Source organism: Crotalus tigris, unplaced genomic scaffold (genome assembly GCF_016545835.1).
Source record: "Crotalus tigris isolate CLP2741 ecotype Arizona unplaced genomic scaffold, ASM1654583v1 scf7180000017666.379230911805:20528666, whole genome shotgun sequence".
Taxonomy (NCBI): Eukaryota; Metazoa; Chordata; class Lepidosauria; order Squamata; family Viperidae; genus Crotalus; species Crotalus tigris.
Genome location: NW_024096552.1, coordinates 19062849 through 19084841, shown reverse-complemented (window position 1 = coordinate 19084841; position 21993 = coordinate 19062849). Strand labels below are relative to the sequence as shown.

At 40.2% G+C, this 21993-nt stretch overlaps 1 protein-coding gene across 6 annotated transcripts in view; it reads left to right on the top strand.

The window, feature by feature from the left end:
• Positions 1-21993, top strand: part of ARPP21 (cAMP regulated phosphoprotein 21) — a 229534-nt gene that overhangs the window by 103616 nt on the left and 103925 nt on the right. The window lies entirely within an intron of this gene.

Below are 21993 nucleotides of genomic sequence, written 5' to 3'. Positions count from 1 at the left end.
CTAAGACAGATGAGTTCCTGGCATAGCAGGAGAAATTATGGACAAGCTCTTCATGAACAGAAGTTGTGACTTTACTGATAAAATGAGATCTAGCATCTTCAGCTGCATACCTCATCTATACAGTATGTATATGAAAGCCTGTATTGGTCAAATTAACCTCCTATATTATACATTTAGAGATTGAATGTTTATGTACTGGACATTATCCAGTCATCGGGTATTGGTTAAGGTAATTGCCTTGACAAGAAAGAATCTTTGAAAACAACATTACAAATTAATGACATTCTAAATATGAAGATAATAAAAATTAAAAAAAAATGTAAAATGTGGACAGAATGAAAATGTTTGAAGATATCATGGAATTAACAAATGTGCCTTCAACTTGTAATTGAATGATGTTGATTTAAATAAAATTGTGATACATCTCCATTTGTTTACAGTCATAGATATATAAATTTGCACATTATCAACATTATATAGTAAGCAGAGATGAAATATTAACAAGCAAAAATTGTTAACTTAATATGATTTACTTAGTTATTTGTAGAAATAGCATGTTAATGTAGTCACTACAGTGTCCCTATAGCTACTATTTCATAATTTTAGTAAACAGAAAGTGAAGTTGCTCAATCTCTTGAAAAAACGTGTTCAGGTAAACATTTCTTCTCCAATTAAATACATCACAAAAGCATTCCAGTATTGTATCAACACATTAGTTGATGTTATATTTGATAAACATATATTTAATAATTGCTCCATTTTTTTAACTTTTCATTAACATCTGACTTTTATTGAGGCACTAGGGATAGAATGAGAATATCTGGAGTTGATTTTGCAGCATTGAGATACTGGACTTTGTTTTGGTTTTATGGTTTTATATTTTTATGATTACATATAATTCTGGGTTTTATTGATGTTCTGAACTGCCCAGAATTGTGTATTTTAAGATGGGTGACCATGCAGATCTTTTAAACAAACATAAAATAAATAAAATAAATATATATGAAAAGAGATTTCAGTTGTGGAAGCTCATCAATAATATCTTATACATTTTTGTTCAAGTAAATTTCTATGTTAGAAATATCCATATTTTTCCTGATCTCCACTCCACACATAAATTTAAATTGGTTTGTAAGACAACTAAGCACCTCCAGTACTATCAACCCCTTTTCATCTCAGTGCTTTCTCCAAAAATGTAGTGGTATGTGGGAATGACCTTAGGAAACAAGAGGAAGGCTCCCAAATTAGATAAAGGCAATCCTTGACTTAACAAACACAAATGAGCCCAAAATTTCAGTTACTAAACAAGAGGGTTGTTAAATGAGGTTTGCCCCATTTTATGATCTTCCTTGGCACAGTTGTTAAATGAATCATTACAGTTTTTAAATTAGTAACACAGTTATTAAGTGAATCTGGCTTCCCCATTGACTGCTTATCATAAGATCACAAAAGGTGATCACATGATCCTGGAACACTGCAACCATCATTAATATGAGTCAGTTGTTTGAATTTTGATCATGTGACCAGTGGTAGGTTTCAGCTGGTTTACACCAGTTCAGCAGAACTAATACCTAATTTTTTGTTGAGTTCAGTGAACCGGTTATGATAAATCTGCACAAGTCTGCCCTGTCGCTTCCTTCCGCCAGCCCTGCTATCCCTCCACCAGCCCTCCATGGCAGACGAGTTGGCCACCGCACTTTCTTGCACACACTTTCTTGATGCCCTGCATTGGCCGGTGTCTCCCTTCTGAAAATGGCAGCCCCATTTTCAGCTGCTTTCCTCCCAGCAGAAGGGAGGAAAGGAAGGATGCTTTGCAGGAAAAAATTCTAAGCTCCGGGAAACCTACTCCAGCTGGAGCTGGGTGAGGAAATCCAGGCTCTCCTTCCCCGATGCCCTTGAGAAATGGATCTGCTTCCAGCAGGGTTGGCCTCAGCATCTGCTTTGGATGGCAAACAGAAGAGTTTTGCTCTTTTTCTCCAGGACACCCTTTGAAATTGTCCCCCCCCCTTCACTTTTCTGCCTTAAAATCCAGAGAAGACACATTTTCCTCCTGATCAGCTGAGGATACGGTGGTTAGTGCTTTGATTTTTGCAAGAAGCTGAGTGTTTGTTCTGGATTTTAAGGCAGATAAAGCGAAGGGGTGGATATGGGGGAAAATTTCAAAGGAGAAAAAGAGCAAAGCTCTTCTGTAGAAAAGGGGAAGACTATACATCCCTAAATGTAAGGCTAGATTTTCCTGTTTACTAGGAATGGGTTCCTTGCAGGTTGGATTAATTTGTATTCTGCCATTCTGAGGTAAAGCCCCATTATATACTTGTCCATGTTTAGTGTACCCAGGCTGCTGTTGCATCATAGGTTCACTATACTTTCCTGCCAAATTAATCTAATCATGATAATAAAAGTATGGGTGTCTATCGCATTCACATTTCAAATGAAAATATTATCCAGTTCTGTAATTCTAGTTGATTATGAATCTTGATCAAACTATTTTCAGATAGCCTCAATTTACAACAGTTTAATTAGTGATTGTTCAAATTTACAGTGGCACTGAAAAATGGACTTATGACTGTTTTTCACCATTATGACCATTGTAGCATCCCCATAGTCACATGATCAAAATTCAGATGCTTGGCAACTGACTCATACTTATGATGGTTGCAGTCAGTGACCTTCTGACAAAGTCAGTGGGGAAGCTAGATTCAGTTAACGTGCTGCTAACTTAACAACTGCAATGATTCACTTAACAACTGTGGCAAGAAAGGTCATAAAATGGGGCAAAATTCACTTAATAAATGTCTCACTTAGCAACAAAAATTTTGGGCTCAATTGTGGTCATACATCAGGGACTACTTGTACCTTGTATAAAGCAGGTAATACTGTTTCATTTAGGACCTGTGATGGTTAGTGGTTAGAGTGTAGTTTGTAGGTTGACTGCCCACAACTTGGAGTTTGATTCTGAATGGCTCAAGATTGATTCAGCTTTTCATTCTTCTAAGGTGCACCCAGATTTTGGGGGTATTGCAAACCGCTCAGAGAGTGCTATAAATATAAAATGCTATGTAAGTCTAAGTGCTATTCCTATTTATTGCAAGCACACATAATTTTGTCTACTTCTTACCTCCTTCATTTTTAATCTTGTACAAGGAAATGTGGTTGAAATGAAAGAAAGATCACTTTTACTTATATAAAGTATTTGATTCTAAACACACTACATAAAATTGATTTTTCTGAGGGAAATTGTACAGGCAGACTTCACTTAGTGACTGCCCTGTTTAGCAAGTATTCAAAGTAATGATGGCACTGAAAAAAAATCACTTGGCAACCACTCATTGCATTTACGACCATTGCAGTGTGCTTATGGTCATGTGATTTAAATTGAGTTGTTTTGTAATCAGCAACCATAGCAGTATCTTGAGGTCATGTGATTACTATACACGGACTTCTTAGCTGGCTTCAACAAGCACAGTCAAGGGAGAAGCTGGCAGCAAAATCACAAATCACAATTGCGTGATATCTTGCGTAACATGGGATGACTCGTTTAACAAGCAAATGGGAAATAACATCTGCCATGATCACATGATGTTTCTTTTTTTAATAAAGATTTTATTAATTTTCCGTTACATACATATATTAATTTTTCAACCAATGTGCTGTCTGGGTTTAAAAATGCTAATACATATTCAGTTCCTAATTCTTCATTCTTTCCTCTAGCCATTGATAAAATAAATCCCAAGTTTGGTAATATTCTGTTTCTTTGTTAATCTTTCCATCTCTGCGCATTCCAATATTTTTCTGATCAATTCTTCCTCCGGTGGTAATCCTTCATTTTTCCAATATTGTGCAAAAATTATTCTTGCTGCTGTTGTGAGTGTAAAATCAAATATAGCCTTTGTTTGTTTATCCTTTCTGGCATTATACCTAATAAGAAAAGTCCAGGTTTAAAATCAACATGTTCTCCCTTCACTTTTTCTAACCAAATATGTATCTTTTCTCAGTAAACCTTAACTTTGCACATGTCCACCAAACATGATAATAAGTGCCTGAGTTATATTTACATTTCCAGCATCTATCTGGCATATTTTTAAACATTTTTTCTAATCTTGCTGGTGGCAAGTGCCATCTATAAAACATTTTATATAAATTTTCTTTATACGGGGTTGACGTTGTCAATTTATAATTTCTCTCCCATAACTTGCAGATTCTTCCATCTTTCCAAGTCCAGTTTATTTGTTTCAATAATTTTATATAGTTATCTTCTTTTATTTTGAGCATTTGGCCGATAGGTATACCCAGATATTTAAACTTTTTCACTATCCCTATCTCTGTTTTTTCTGACATTTGTTTTTTTTTTTTTTGTTTGTTTGTTTATCTGTAAGATTCTTAATTATTATCTTGGTTTTTTTCTCTATTTATTTTTAATCCCGCCATTTCTCCATACTGTTCTATTTTTCCCCATAATTTTAGGGATCATCTCCAAAGGTTCTTCTAGGATAAATACTAGATCATCAGCAAATGCTTGTGATTTATATGTTTCACCTTTTATCTCCAACCCTTTAATTTCTGTATCTTGTCTAATATTTCTATTTAACTTAGTGATGGAGTTACTAGTCGCTAAGCAAGGATTATCTCTTTCTTAAATTTAATCAGGAAGAAAACATTCTAGCAGCTGGATGCATACAGTACATTTTTCTCCATGCTGATCAACAAAAATATACTAATCCCTTAAAATAACCCATTCAGTTGCCAGACACTGTTCATAAAGACATTATATGAGCCGAGGTGGCGCAGCAGTTAGAGTGCAGTACTGCAGGCCACTTTAGCTGACTGTGTTCAGCAGGTCAGCGGTTCAAATCTCACCGGCTCAAGGTTGACTCAGCCTTCCATCCTTCCGAGGTAGGTAAAATGAGGACCCAGATTGTTGGGGGAATGTAAATATATATATACATTGCTTACTGGTGTACACCGCTTAGAGAGTGCTTGCACTTAAAGCGGTATATAAGTCTCATAAATAAATAAATAAATTCAGGCAACAATGAAACTATTATTGTAATAGAACAAGCCTAAGGAGGAGCTTGGAAGGTCTTCATGAGTGGGGTTTTATCAGCTTTCTTTAACTTGTATGTTGCTTGTGTGCCTAAGGGAGAATAAGAGAGAACATTTGATATGGTAGGATGAAAACAGAATGGAGAGAAAAGTACCCTACTGTGAAATTCTTTTAAATGCCAAATGGAATGAAATAAAACCTGCCAAACTGATGCTAAGAGCAAAACCATTGTTATATACTTAATGTATAGCTGAGGATGAATGTGGATGAGCAAGGCTGTTTATCAAAATTGCAGGCAGGCACCTGTGCTGCTTTCCCCTCTCATTTGAGCCTTGTCTCCAGCATCAGCACAGCAGGGTTGCCAATGCAGCTGCAATCTTGGTGTGGGGGAAAATGAGAAATGTGAATTGTAAACTCAGTAGCCACCAGCAAACTGAGTACAGTAGCCAAATAAAAGAAGGTGGGGTTTTTTCTTTCAGGAATGGAAAAAGAAGAAATCTCACTAAGAGTCTAAGACACAACTGGCTTAAGAAAGAAACGTTGAAACATATTGCATAGAACTTTTTCCCCTTGTAACTGTGTTACCAACTTAATAACTACACTTTAACAACAGTGGCAAGAAAGATTGTAAAATGGGGCAAAACTCATGTAACAATGATCTAACTTAGCAACAGAAATTTTGGGCTCAATTGCGGTCATAAGTTGAAGACTACCTGAATAGGAAATACCCATGTGTTTGTTTTTATAATATAAAACATCTCCCCAATTGTTATATCAAGATGCAAAGAAACCATCTGTCCAGGCCTTTTTCTTTCTTTCTTGAGCCTGGATCAATTTACAAAACTGGATATGGTTTAAAGAACACATCATGCTGAGTTACAACATTTTTCAATGTGGGCACATGAAATCGGGGAAATAGCAGAAGAATTTTCATCAAATGTCTTAGTAGCATCGCAAATGATCCAACATTGTATGAATATAATATTTTGAATACTTAAATGCTTTAAAATGCTCGACCTTTTCCTTCTTCAAGTTTTTTTTTCTCAAAAAACTCTTTCTAGTTTTCTGTCAGGAAATTACATATATTACTTTCAGTCAATAGAAAGATGTAATAATCTTAGTCAAATTTGCCAACTTCTTTCTCAAAGAACTTAGTTTAAAAAACCAATAGTATTCTGTTCACTAGCACCTATATTGTTTGTGAAGATTTGAAATCTTTATAATGGCTGTGCTGTTGGTTTCAAGAGGTTTCACATTACGAGCAAAGACAAATTCTAGCATATAAGTCTATATGCTATTCCTATTAATTTATTATATATTGAGATAGTTTAAGAAGATTTCTTAGCCAAAATAATACTGAGTAATTGTGACTGAAACTTTATATTGTTAATTTGCTTGAAATTATATCTTACAGGAGCATGAAATATAGTAGACTGATAGTTTTGCATGAAGAGATGTTTTACAAAATGATTTGCAGTGATTTTTGCAGTGGTTTTACAAAACAATTTCCTTGTATATATGTTTCTGAGTATATGTAGCATTCATTTACTGCTGGATTGTGAGAATGATGGTGTATTTTTGGTTGCTATTAAGAACTTGATCTTATGCCAACATTTTTATTCATATTGTAAGATTTCCAACACACTATTAATTAATTGCAGGGCATGATTCTGAATGTAAATTGAAAAAGAGAAAGTATAAATTCTAGTCCTGGTTTTGCATGAAAATAAACTGGGTGGCTCTGGGACAGTTATTCTCTCTCAACCAAAGAAAGAAGGCAGTGACAAATCACTTCTTTCAAGCGTTGCCAAGAAAAATGAATAGACTTGTCCATGTAATACTAGAAATCAAAGCTGACCTGAAGGCACAAGCCAATCAACCAATAAAACATTGATGATGCTAGTCAGTGTGGCAGATAGTAATGGTTCTCTTAATTTCAAAGTGATAATATTGAACACAAAAGGTTCTAGTCGCTTTTAAATGCCTTTCACCAGTGCTGCATTTCAGCAATATGTTTTATTACAAATTAATTATTAGTTACTATAATTTCTGGATGATGTGGGGAGCAAGAAAAAAACTTCTTGTAGGGAGAAAGTAGGTATGCAAATCCTTTAGATACAGATTTCTTATATAATAATAATAAAGTTGGGAGGGACTTTAGAGGTCGTCAAGTCCAAGCCCCTGCTCAGGCAGGTAACCCTTCTTAAAAACTTCCAGTGTTGGAGCATTCACCGCTTCTGGAGGCAGGTTGTTCCACTGGTTAATTGTTCTAACTGTCAGAAAGTTTCTCCTTAGTTCCAGGTTGCTTCTCTCCTTGATTAGTTTCCATCCGTTGCTTCTTGTCCTGCCTTCAGGAGCTTTGGAAAATAGTTTGACTCCCTCTTCTTTGTGGCAGCCCCTGAGATATTGGAGCACTGCTATCATGTCCCCCCTTGTCCTTCTCTTCATTAAACTAGACATACCCAATTCCAGCAACCATTCCTTATTATGTTTTAGCCTCCAGTCCCCAATCATCTTTTTTTGCTCTTCTCTGTACTCTTTCTAGCGTCTCAACATCTTTTTTACACCGCGGTGACCAAAACTGGATGCAGTATTCCAAGTGTGGCCTTACCAAGGCATTGTAAAGTGGTATTAATACTTCGCCTGATCTTGATTCTATCCCTCTATTAATGCAGCCTAGCAATATATGGAAATAATAATTTTCTATTTAAATTACAGTAATATCTAATTTTATAGTTTTATAAATATTAATTTTCATACTGCTTTCTTCTTGAAAAAAGTCCCCCTTATCATTACTGATACAAATTAGATCACTTTCCACCATCAGAATACAGAAGTGTTCACTGTCTTGTAAAACACAAGCAAGGTAGGGACTCCATATAGTTCAGAGTTGAGATATTTTTAATATGAAATTTTCATATTATAGACCAGTATAGTTTGTAAATAGATTGCAGACTTTATATGAATCTATGGCTTTTGTGTTGTGTATGCTTAGTATATCAAGATTAACAAAAAAAAAGAAATTAAATACATTTAGCTGAATATTTTAAGTCAGAGGTCCTCAACCTTTTAGGCACCAGAGACTGGTTCTGTGGAGAAAGATTTTTCCTCGGCTGGAGGTGCGTGATTTTATGTGCTGCCTGCAACTCATGGATGGGGCTTTGCTTTTTTGTGTATACTGGTTACTGGCATCCCACGGCCCAGTATTGGTCCATGGACTGGGGGTTGGGGACCCATGTTTTAAGTGAAGATTCATGTATAAGATTCTAAAATCATATGCTATTACATATGATTTTAGAAGTACCAGGATTTGATTCATATGAGGTAACACAGTGTGACGTGGGAAGGATCTGTTACATCATGGATTACATCAATTGCTATGGAATATATTTTTCCCTCTCCCATGAAAATATTACAATTATAGAAAGTGATACTAGCAGGTGCAATGGTATCCAGCCTGTAGTAATTGGAAGCTGGATTGGGGAAGGCTGGTCTAATTTCATGAATCAGGATTTGAGTTGCAGTCTTAAATACGTTGCATATTGGAAATTAAACAATGGACTCTCAACCTTGATTTACTAAAAGATGGGCACTTTAACAGAAAGAGTCCATGGAGGCAATAATTTTTACATTACCTCATCTTGATGTCTTCCCTTCAGCCCTTCTGGAAGGGAAATTCTACAGCAGTGGTTCTCAACCTGTGGGTCGGGACCCCATTTGGGGTCGAATGACCATTTCACGGGGGTCGCCAAACAACGCAGTCTGCCATTTTTTCCCCCTTAGCTGTGCTACTCCCTTTTATTCTATTGGCTTTTGAAAGCCAATAGAATAGACTCTCTTGAATAGAGTCTAATTCTATTGGCTTTCAAAAGCCAATAGGAATTGTCCAGGCTATCTCTGCCCTGATGAACCCACCAAAAGTCCCATTCTGCAAACAGTGCTGCACAGTTGAGTAGTCCTCGACTTACGACCGGTTGAGTAATCCTCGACTTACAACCGGTTGGGAGTCGCGGCATTAAAAAGGTTGAGAACCACTCTTCTACAGCATACTTAAAGCAAAATCATTTATGCCCAAGTACTTTAAAGGAAGTTAAAAAAAATAGAACATCTTTTTGTTGCCCTCTTTTATTTAAATTTAAATTTTATTTTATTTAAATTGGGTATAAAGTTTAATTACACCTCTTTTAACAATCAGGTACAGCAAACGGATAATGATCTTGTTCCCTCTTAGCAGGCATTCCAGGAGATTAACTAATTTTTTTCAATTGCCATTGCTGTTCAATTAAAACTATTTCGTTTTCCCTGTTTAGAATATTATGAAACCTCAGGGCATAATTTTAAACTTGTCATTTTATGATTCTACAATGTAAACTAACCTTTATAATTTATATCAATTTCAATATTGTAGTACTCTAATTTTTAATATTAGTAGTTTTTAATCATTCTAGTAATTTAATAAATTTAAGTTGTGTCTTAATATATATTTAAAGTCTGTATTATTTTAGTTTTTATATTGCTTCATTGTATTTTATTATAATTATCTTAAAATTATATTGATTTGATTGCTGACCATAATAATAAATTTAACTAATTACTTCTTTCTACATTTGTGTCAATCTGTAATAAAAGTAACTGTTGCATTGTTGACTGCAGTTATCTTCCAGAATTGTAACACATTTTGAGAAATGATATCCTATAGCAAAATCCATTTCTCAGTAAAAAATAAATTTAATAATTTCATTAGCACGTGAATCCCAAAACACTTCTTGTTTTATTTGCATGTGAAATGATAAATCGGTGTAGTAATATTTTTAAAGTCTCATCTGTTGTGCTCTCTCTGAAGTTTGTACTGGATGATTGTTCCATAGTTAGGCCATTACACCCTAATCTGGCCTGTTACTGTTCAATATCTACATGAGAACGGAGGAGATCACATAGAGCTTTGAATGAAGTACCATCAGAAAGCTACTATCACAGTTTTATTTCTCCTTGCAACTTAATTCTAGGGAAACAGTCCATTCCCTTGAGCACTGGATAATGAATTAGGAAAGCTGAAACTAAATACGCATAAGATGGATATGCTTTTGGACAACAACAATAGTAAACCAGGCTATGTGATTGAGGTTCAATCTGTTTTGAACAAGGTACACTTTGTTGAAAGAGCAGGCTTGTGTGCTGCTTGATTCCAGCTGTCTATACAGTATATGCTCAGGTAGAAAGGGTTTATTTGCCCATTTTTGCTTAGTGGTTGTTAGTGGTAGCTATTTACAGAACTGGTTGGATTAGGTGATGATGTTTCCTACCTCGATTATTTCTCAGCTGGACTAATGTGTTACAGGTACATAAAATGGTCTTTGAGAATTGTCCAGAATCTTCAGTTCATGAAAAATATATTAACTAGACCACGGGTCGGCAACCCGCGGCTCCAGAGCCGCATGCGGCTCTTTGAGCCATCTCCTGCGGCTCCGGAGCCTCCTCCTCCCCCCTCCCCCTCCCCCTCCTTCCTCCTGCTGCCCCCCCCCAGGCTTCAGTCCCGGCTGGGGCGGCAGGAACATCACTTCCTGGGCCGTCGAGCCGGCTACGTGTCTGCCCGGGCCAGGTGGCAGTCCTGGCTGGGGCAGCGGCCGTATCTCCCCAGGCCAGGCTGGGTGGCAGGGGGACATTGCTTCCTGTGCCGTCCCTGGGCCACTCACCCGGCCATATGTCTCCCTGGGCCAGGCAGGCTGCAACAGGGGGGCATCACTTCCTGGGCCGTCCCCAGGCCATTCCCTAGGCAGCCGAGCTCACCATGCATCTCCCTGGGCTGGTCCGTGGGGTCCCGGGCACCTTTCAGCGACTTTTACCGCCTCCTGCCTCCGTCCCCTCCCTGCCCCTTTGGCGCCGTCTGCCTTTCTTTCTCTCTCTCTCTCTCTTCATCTGGAGGGGGGGCAGAGGAAAGAGAGAAAGAGAGAGGGTGACTTGTTCGGGCAAAGAACCAGTGGGGGACAAGGCAAGCTAAGTCAAAAGACACGGAACTTTCGTGCTAACTTCTCCCGAACCCTTGTTATCCCTGCCACAAACTCAGCTCATCCGCCCTCACTCTCTCCTCTCTGCGAACGAGGCTGCTTGCTTCAAATGGTTTGCTACCGAGGCCCGGGAGCCAGGCAGGCGGGTAAGTCTCGATCGCAGTATTTTGTTGCTGTTGTTTTGCGCACGCGCGGCGCTGGCTGGGAACAGAGCCAAGCAAGCTCTGTGGTTGGAAGTCCTTGCAGCTTAGGAGCCAGGATTTCCCCCCTCTCAGTCCCAAATCCCAAGCAGGATTCACCACTTCGGGATTGGAAGTGAGCTGCGAGGAGATGGTCTGTCTCTTTTCCTCCCTTGCTCCCTTCCGCGCTGGCTACTGAGGCTCCCTGCTGGGTGCAGTCGGCTTGAAGCGGAGGAGGGGGAGGGGGAGGGGCCTTTCAAAGCGTGACATTGCAATGGATGGGACAGCTTTTCAGGAGGATGCGGATGAACTGTAGCTCTCCAGATATTGCTAACATACAGCGTTTGCTGTCCCTGCAGCAGAATTGATGAGAGGTGCTGGCATTTCTCTTTGTCAGAATGTGGTGAATCTACATTGCCCATCTCTAAAGGAGGAAGTTAAACGTTTTGGTAGGTGAACCGGTTCTGTTAGTAAAGGGGGGGGGGAGGTGAAGAGAAAAAGAGAGGGAGAGAGAGAGGAAAGAGGGAGGAAAGAAAGAGAAAGAGAAAAGAGGAAGAAAGAGAAAGGGAGAGGAAAGAGAGAGGGAGGGGAGAGAAAGGAAAGAAAGAGAAAGAGGGAGAAAGAGAAAGGGAGATGAAAGGAAGGGAGAGGGGGAGAGAGAAAAGAGGAAGTGAGAGGGGGAGAGAGGAAAGAGAAAGAGGAAAGGGAGAAAGGAAAGAGAAAAAGAGGAAGAAAGAAAGGGAGATGAAAGAAAGAGAGAGGGGGAGAGAGAGGAAAGAAATAGAAAGAGGGAGAAAGGGAGGAAAGGGAGAAAGAGGAAAGGAAAGAGGAGAGAAAGGGAGAGGGGGAGAGATGAAAGGAAAGAGGAAAGAGAGAAAGGGAGAAAGAGGAAAGGAAAGAAAAAGGAAAGAGGAGAGAAAGGAAGAAAGGATAGAAAGGGAGAAAGGAAAGAAAGAAAGGGAGAGGGAGAGGAAAGGGGGAGAGAGGAAAGAGGAAAAAGGGAGAAAGAGAGGAAAGAGAAAGGGAGAAGAAAGAGGAAAGAGAAAGGGAGGTAGAGGAAAGGGAGAGAGGAAAGGGAGGGGAAAGAGAAAGAGGGAGGGGGAGAGAGGAAAGAAAGGAAAGAGGAAAGAAAGAAAGCGAGAAAGAGAAAAGAGAAAGGGAGATGAAAGAAAGGGAGAGGGGGGAGAGAGGAAAGAAATAGAAAGAGGGAGAAAGAGGAAAGAAAGAAAGAAAAGAGAAAGGGAAAGGAAAGAGAAAGGGGGAGGGGGAGAGAGAGGAAAGAGAGGAAAGGAAGGGAGAAAGAGAAAAGAGAAAGGGAGATGAAAGAAGGTGAGGGAGAGGAAAGAAATAGAAAGAGGGAGACAGGAAAGAAAGGGAGAAAGGAAAAGAAGAAAGAGAAAAGAAAGGGAGAGGAAAGAAAGGGAGGGGAGAGGAAAGAGGAAAGAGAAAGGAAGATAAAAGAAAGGGAGAGGAGGAGAGGAAAGAAATAGAAAGGGAGAAAGAGAGGAAAGAGGAAGAAAAGAAAGGGAAAGGAAAGGAAAGAGAGAGAAAGAAAAGAAAGGGAGATGAAAGAAGGGGAGGGAGAGAGAGGGGGAAAGAAATAGAAAGGGGGAAAGAGGGAGAAAGGAAAAAAGGGAGAGAGAGGAAAGAAAGGAAAGAGGAAAGAGGGAGAAAGGAAAGGAAAGAGGAGAGAAAGGGAAAAAGGAAAGAAAGGGAGAAAGAGAGGAAGGAAAGAAAGGGAGAGGGAGAGGAAAGGGGGAGAGAGTAAATAGAAAGAGGGAGAAAGAGGAAAGAGAAAAGGAGAAGAAAGAGGAAAGAGAAAGGGAGGGAGAGGAAAGAAAGGGAGAGAAGAAAGAGGGAGAGGAAAGAGAGAAAGGGGGGGGAAGCGCAAGTGCCCCCCCTCTCTCTCACACACACAGGGGGAAGAAGACTAGCAGACCAAGGGCAGAAAGAGGGAGGGGGAGAGGGAGAGAGAGAGAGAGATCCTTTTGACATCTAAAATGAAGATAAGACTGCATATATCCACATATATATGGATAGATGCAGTCTTATCTTCATTTTAGATATCCAAAGGGTTTTGCGGCTCCCTGTGTTTTGTTTTCAGTGGGAAACGGGTCCAAGTGGCTCTTTGAGTATTTTGGGTTGCCTACCCCTGAACTAGACTATTTGGCTGTTGCATGGGATTGCCATTATATTATGTCAGTTTGAAAGATGTGCATTAGTAGACATTGGTTTCCATAATTTCAATGTCTGAATATTTTAGGAATTACTTTTCTCAAGCTAAAACTTAATATTTCAGTTGAGTAACTGAAACTCTTCCAAGGAAACACTCAGTTTTTGGGATCCTGGACAAAGGCAGGGGATTTTATCTATATTATGGAGAAAATTTCTACCCTCCATCTCCCCAAAACTCTGCTGGTCAGTTATTTTTATTTTGGTCACAAATTAGCATTCTTTAGGAATTGTAATTTATCTTCACTGTTTCCACTTTCAGGACATAACATAACTAAATTTCATAATTCTTTTTTTTATTTTAATAGAGGTAATCTATTCTTATTCCAGATTTCAAATTTATTTATTTAGAAAAATAGATTTATTTCCTAAATCCAATAAAAACATTAAGATTATGAGTAAAGTCAAGATTATTTAATTGATATTCAAATTGGCTGTAAAAAATAGACTTCTTCAAATTTTCTAGAAAATATATAGCCTGAAGGAAAGCAATTTCATACTTATTTCTCAGAAGTGCTTCAACCTCCTTTAATTTGTGCAAATGGGAGTTCAGTAGGCACTATTCCATATGTTCTTAAGCATTGGAACTTGGTGTATATGTACATCATTAATATAGTAACTCTGCCTGGTTTTGTAATTTATACCAGGATGCGACATAGCAAGTATATGCTATATGATTTATCAAAACAGCAGTATAAAAATTTGTGATCTCTAAAGAAGATTGCCAAAAAGGCAATTTTATTATGTTAGCAAATCGATGACTGCACCATTTAACTAGTGAAAGCCTTTAAAAATTTAGAGGTAGTTGCATATAGAGTGCATTACAACAGTATAATAAAGATAATAATTGCCAAGTGGTTCTGCTTTATTGAGATAATACGTCTTTTTTTTTTAGAGAGAATTAATGAGCAGCTCCTATTTTGAGTCCAGGTAGTTCTTGACTTATGACTGCATTTGAGACCAGAATTTCCTTTGCTAAGCAAGATAGTTGTTCAGTGAGTGACACCCAATTTTACAACCTTTTTTGCCATGATTGTTAAGTAACTTACTAAATGAATCATGCAATCATTAAGCAAATCAGGCTTCCCTCTTTACTTCACTTGTGGGAAGCCAAGGGAGAAAGTTGCAATGATGAATGCATGATCTTGGGATGCTGCAACTATCACAAGACATGCTGGTTGCCAAGTATCCAACTTCTGATCACGTGACTGTGGAGATGAATGCAAGGAATGATTGTTAGTCACTTTTTTCAGGACTCTTGTAACATTGAACAGTTGCTACACAAATGATTGTAAGTTGAGGATTGCCTGAATATAAAATATAAACATTTTTTTTCTGCTTTAGGAATGTACATTGATACATAAATGCCCAAATCTGCTAGTCATTAGAATAAAACTATAACCAGTAAAAAACCAAGCACAAATAAATGTGAGTTTCAAAAAGATCACACACTAGTCTTCACATATTGATTGCGTTGTGTCCTGAGCCTGCTGAAGCATTAGCAGACTCAGAAATGTTGCAAATGGTCCTGGGCAGACCAAAAGCTGCCTGGGACCAGACTGGCTGTCGCTAGCCTTGCGCGCATGTGCAAGGCGCGAGAACAGCTGGATTTCTGTTGGCTGACACTGTCCAGGTTTTGGACACTATAAAAGGCCTGCGAGCCGTTTTGCTTTTTGTTGGTTGTAAGAAGAGATCAATAAAGGAAGCTTGTTCACACAATGTGTCTCCGCTTAATGCCTCGACCCTGCAAACATAAAACTGGCGACAAAGGTGGGATCGCTGCAGGCAAGAGGAAGATTTACAACAGAATTTAGAACTTAGAAGGTCCAGAAGCTTGGGAAGTCAGTGTCCAGCATAGTGACTCAGCCTGCCAGTACTCGCTGGAAGTGAGCTCGGCAAACAGACCCCTTCCCCCAAGACAAGGCTTGCAGCGAAGACATTAACAGGACTGTAAGGCTTAAAATGTCTAAGATTGGCCAGTTATCTGATTTTGATGTGTCCCACCCGGAGCGCTGGAACTCATATGTGGTGCGGGTGGAGAATTACTTTAGGGTCAATCAGATAAGGGAAGACAGCCTTAAAGCGGCAACCCTGCTGTGTGTCTGTGGGCAAGAAACATTCGACATAGCAGAGAATCTGGTGGCCCCAGTGCTTTTGGAGTCAATAACGTATGCTGACTTGAAGAAAATGCTTAAAGAACATTTTCAGCCTAAACTTTCTGTAATCGCTTGGAGGCACGCATTCGAGCAGAAAGACCAGAGGCTGGATGAGTCTGCCGTGGACTTTATTGCTGCCTTAAGACAAGCGGCCAGGCCTTGTGAATTCAAGGATCTGGAAGAGAGGCTGCGGGATCGTTTTGTTTGTGGCCTAAGGAGCCGGGAGCTGCAACAAAAGATCTTCGCCAAGGAAGAAGTTTCATTCCAAGATGCCTTGAGAGAGGTTGCAGCTGAAGAAGCAGCGGGAGGCGCTGTGAAAGCTTTGGGGGTCACCAGAAACCCTTCAGCCACCGTGACCGTCCATTAAGAGGTCGCTCAAGAAGATTCAGAACCGGATCCTGAAGAGGAGGTGGACAGACTACACCAGCAAGCAGAGAGAAGGCCAAAGGAGCATCCAGACAAGGCCTTAGCATCTCCTCAGTGCTTTGGGTGTGGAGGACGCCACAAATGCGCTAACTTCCGATTCTGCTCCGCCATTTGCCAGGCATGTGGCAGGCAAGGCCACATTGCCTCCGTCTGTTTGGGTTGCCAGAAGGTCCAACTTTGGGAAGAATTGCTTCAGAGAAGTACCAGGGTCCCCAGCCAACACAGGGTGAGTTTCTGCACATCGCGCAAGAGTATTCTGAAGACAGGGACACACAAGCCCCTTAAGAAAAAGCTTCTCATTGACGTGAAGTTGCAAGGGGTTTCCTTATCAATGGAGTTGGACACAGGGTCCGCTCTATCAATCATTTCACATTTCAGGATTTGCAGCAGTAGTGGCCTTTGAGTCAAACTCAGGCCATCGAACTTAATTCTCGCTAACTTTCAGAATTCTAGGGTCAGTGTGAAGGGGAAGGCTATGCTCAAAGTGCAGCGTAAGGCTTTTGAAGGCCTACTAGATGTGGTGGTAGTTGGGGGTGATCACACGAGTTTCATTGGACTCGATTGGTTCGAGGCCCTTGGAATTCAAGTGACTGGGCTGCACAGCCTGCAAACGCCAGGCCTTGCAGAAGTCTGCAAGGAGTTTGCTGATGTGTTTAGCTCAGAGCTTGGCTCCTACAAGGGGCCTCCCATTTCCTTATGCTTAGACCCAACTATCAGACCTATTAGGATTAAGCCTAGAAGAGTGTCTTTTGCTCTCAAAAGCAAAATTGATGCAGAGCTGGACAAGCTGCTCCAGCAAGGCATCCTAGAACCGTGGACTCTAGTCAATGGGAAACCCCCATAGTAATGCCTTTAAAGGCTAATGGAGAAGTCCGGATTTGCGTGGACTATAAGTGTACATTGAACAAAGCACTGCAACAGCATGTATATCCAGTGCCTGTGGTAAGCCACATTCTGGCCTCCCTCAAGGGGGGGGGGGAAGATCTTTACAAAGCTTGATTTGGCACAGGCCTACCAACAGTTACCTGTTGATGAGGCAGCAGCTGAGGCTCAAACGATTGTATTGTACAGAGGAGCCTTTAAAGTCAAATGATTACAGTTTGGAGTTAATGTAGCCCCTGGCATCTTCCAAAGTGTAATGGAGCTCACGCTCCATGGTATTCCTGGGGTCTGTCCCTACTTTGATGACATCCTCATTGCTGGGGAGAGCTGAGAGACTAAGGGCTGTCTTGCTTCGTTTCCGCCAAGCGGTCTGAAACTGAAGCAAGACAAGTGTAAAATTGGAGTTACATCCACTGAATTCTTAGGATTCAGAATTAATGCTCAAGGCATCCATCCTGCTGAATCCAAGCTTCAAGCAATTCAGCAGGCCCCAAGTCCCAAGTCCAAAAGCGAGCTTCAAGCTTTCTTGGGACTATTAAATTTCTATCACGCATTTCTTCCCCACAAGGCTGTAGTGGCAGAGCCATTACACCAGCTCTTAGATAAACAAGCTCCATGGCAGTGGACTAAGGTTCATGACAAGAGTTTCAATGAAGTTAAGGCCTTGCTCTCTTCAAATGCTGTATTAGCACATTTTAATGAGCAATTGCCTGTATGCATCGCATGTGATGCATCCCCTTATGAGGTGGGAGCAGTACTTAGTCACCTGAAGGCTGATGGGACCCAAGTCCCTGTAACCTATTATTCAAGGACTCTGTCATCTGCAGAGTGTAATTATGCTCAGATTGACAGAGAAGCCTTGGCCATAGTGGCTGGCATAAAGAAATTTCATGATTTCTTATATGGCCGCCACTTCACGGTCTACACAGACAATAAGCCTTTATTGGGTTTGTTTACTACAAACAAACACCACGCATTATTTCCCCACGTATGCTGAGATGGTCTATTTTGTCAGCATATGACTACACTTTAATTCATAAACCTGGAAAAGAAATGGGACATGCAGATGGCCTCAGCAGATTACCTCTAAAAGAGATAGAGGCAGATCCTGCTCCTGCTACTAACATTCTCTCCATTCAGGAGTTGCCTGAATCTTCTCTCAATGCTAGGGACATGGTTGCAGAGACTGCCACTGCTCACATGCTTACATGCATGCTGACATGGGTGTTGTCAGGATGACCTGACACATGTCTAAATACTGAGTTTCAAAGCTGGCAAAGGAAGCACGAGCTTTCCACTTTCAGAAGGTGCCTGTTATGGGGTAGTAGGGTAGTCATCCCAGCCTCATTGAGGTCTAGAATCTTGCTCTCTCTGCATGAGGGACATCTAGGCATAGTACGGATGAAAGTGCTTGCGTGCAGCCATCTCTGGTGGCCTGGGCTCAATAAAGCCATTGAGGCCCAGGTGCACAGGTGCCAAGTGTACTAACAGTCAAGGCCTGAAATGCCTCAGGCCCCAGTATATAGGTGGAAGGAAACACAAGCCCCTTGGTCAAGGGTACATATAGATTATGCTGGGCCCTTTCAGGGGCAATTCTTCCTTCTCGTTGACAGCCATTCCAAGTGACTAGAGGTTGTTCCTGTTTCCTTCACTACTACTGCCAAGACCATCCAGGTGTTGCGAGGGATCTTAGCCTCATATGGACTTCCCAATGTCCTGGTTTCAGATAATGGCCCCCAATTTACCTCTTTTCAGTTCCAGGCTTTTCTTCAGGCCAACTTGATCCGGCATATGACTTCTGCTCCCTTCCACCCATCTTCCAACGGCCAGGCAGAGAGGATGGTGTGCACTACCAAAGATGCTCTAAAGAGACTCACTTACGGCAGCTGGCATCACAGGTTAGCAGATTTCCTTCTTGCACACCACACTACGCTTTTCACAGCCACAGGAAAGAGCCCAGCAGAACTCCACTGGGGTCCCTGCCTCATCACCAAACTAGACAGGTTGCACCCAGACCAGGTGGCTTCACAGGTGTAATAGCCATGGGCACCTAGGAGACTACAGGTGGGCGATCCGGTCTGGGCAAGGAACTATGGTCCTGGACATCTCTGAGTCACAGCAGTGGTATGCAAGGTGTCTGGGCCGCTGCCATACGAAGTGGCCTTTGACGATGGACATGTCATCCGATGAAACATCGACCAACTGTGCTGGAGGCTTCACAGCAACTCTTCCGCTCCTGGCTGTGCTCTCGGGGGGAGGAGGAGGACCATAATCTTCATTTTGGACTACAGTCTCCCAGCTCCAGCAGGTTTTCACACGCTACGCATATGTTCCCATGACAGAACAGGGACATTCACAGGATTCAATTATTGCTCCAGAATGGGGGTCATACCAGGCTTCAGCAAGTGCTCCAAACAGTGAGTCTCCAAAAAGGGGGTTTGCCATGGAGGCGGCTCCTGACTCTGGCCCTCCGGCACATACATGGGGGTTATGGAGTACTGGGGCACTTCCACCACTCAGGCCATTCCAGCTGCTGGTTCTGTGCTCGAGGGACAGTGTTCCCAAGAGGAATCCATTGTGGATTTGGGGAATTCCACCCCTCCGCTGAACTTGGGGAATTCCACCCCCCCAAGGAACCCTGGCTTAGATTCAGAAGATCCAGCCAGTCAGCAGCTACGTGGGTCACCTGAGTCTTTGGGGCATCAAAGTCTTGGTCTGCCTAGCCTAGCAGGCGAGTTGGATGGCCAGGCACACTCATAGGCCATCAAAAGGTCACAGCCAAGGGCCCACCCAAACATCTTGAGGACTATGTGAGGTTTCTGTCAAGTCAAGGGAACCTTACTAGTCCTTAAACAAGATGCAGAACAAACACTCAGTAAAGGGGTGTTCTATCCAGCATATTATTTGGTGTATTTTTTTTTCTTTGAATAATTATAAATGTAAGAATGCTCTGCCTGTGTGCAGGCATGTTGTGCTTCACAATAACATCAAGTCCATTGAACACATGTACCTGTGCTGCTATATCATAAGGTATTATTGTTTCACCCATGGGGGAGGGGTGTTATGTCCTCAGCTTGCTGAAGCATTCAGCAAGCTCAGAAATGTTGAAAATGGTCCCAGGCAGACCAAAAGCTGCCTGGGAACAGACTGGCTGTTGCCAGCCTTGCGCGCATGCACAAGGTGTGAGAACAGCCAGATTTCTATTGGCTGACACTGTGCAGGTTTTGGACACTATAAAAGGCCTGTGAGCCATTTTCCTTTTTGTTGGTTGTGAGAAGGGATTAATAAAGGAAGCTTGTTCACACAATGTGTCTCCATTTAATGCCTCGACTCTGCAAACATAAAAGGTTGTCTTCAGTGCTGTCAATTAAGACTTGATGTATATCACCTACAAATATATATCTGAAGGAGATTTTCACTTACCTCAGAAATGTCAACCATATATTCAGTAGACGATTTTCATAAAGAGTATGCTAATTTTTTCCTGAAGTTAAACTTGAGAAAACTAATCACATGTATCTGGCAAGAAGTAAATCAGATATCTTTCCAATTAAATCAGTGAATTAATAAGAAGGCTAAGTTGCATGAAGGTTTTGTCCATCTAAAAGAGAACAAAGAACAAGAGTGAATCAATGTATTTGTGCAAAAACTGAGGTGTGTGAAGATTAAAATTTATGAAAATTGGAAATATATATGTGCCTTCTACTAAACAACTGGAAAAAATGTTAAATAACAGGAGAAAAAAAGGTGGAACTAGGATTAAAAAAATGATGTTTTATTCTTGATCCAGTCAGCTGAAATTATTTGCCCCTTGTTGAATATATACATTTTTATATTCAGAATGTCCTAAATTATATCTTACAGCCCATCAGAAACTATAGGGCAAATATGAAGAACATTCAGGATTGTCCAATACTTGAACCAGCGATTTGTCTCAATATCAGACACTTCTTTGTTAAGAGACAAATGTGTGTTTAACATTCTTGATATGTGTTTAACAATTGACATTCAACAATGTTTCACATTTTAGTACTGAAAGACAACTGATAGTTCAGAAATATTCACATTAATTAATTTGAAATTTCAGATTAAGAACTAGTGGATATTCATTCCAGTCATGGAAAAGAAAAAGTAGATTTTCTTTCCATATCAGAATTCAAAAATTTAGAATTTTGAAATATAATAATTTTTCACACTATTTCATTGAGGATTCATAACTTTATTTGATTTATCCTCCATATATCTTTTTGGAATGGGCTGACCTTAATTTTTCAATTGTTTAAGAATATCTAATTACATTCTACTGCCGAACTAAATACAGCTTTTAATTCATTGAAATGATTATGGCTTTTCAAGTTAATAAATTCAAGCTTAAAATAGGAATACTTACATCCAGGAATTTCTGGTTGAAAAGATCCAGTGTGCTTATCAGAATGATTAGCTGGTTGTTGTTTTTTTCCAAGAAAACACTTGTTTTTCTAATTTATGACGGGTCATTTTAGATTTTGCCTTGATCAATACTACTAGTGTCACATGCATCACTAAAGTAGTTACTGGAAACAACGAAGATATTTTTGTATCAAATTCATTACAAAAATATTACCTTTTATTTCGGATATATATTCTGTCAAAATTTCAGATCATATGCCTAAAAAAGAATGCCACTTTTCTTTACATGAAAAACATATCTAACAGATTAAAATAGTATAGTTGCAGATTTACTGGAAAAACCTACTTTCTTGCAAATGTTAGTATAGCTTGGCAGTGAAAGGCATAAAGTATTATTCAGAAATTTCTAATGAGTCTAAAGGTTGAAGCAGAAGCCAACTAAAAATCAGAAATAATAATATATCTTATCTAAGTATTGACAGTACAAATGTGAAAAGCATTGCTAGCTAACTGAAATTGCAAGCAGAGGAAATATTGAAATAACTATAGGAGACAAACTGTGCTAATAGAAAGATGGTGAAAGATAGGATATGGACAAAGGGGCTTCCTGGAACATGGGAAGGACAGTGGTTTTAGGTGGTCCAGAAAGTTTATCAAATGATTAGGGAAGGGGCATTGAA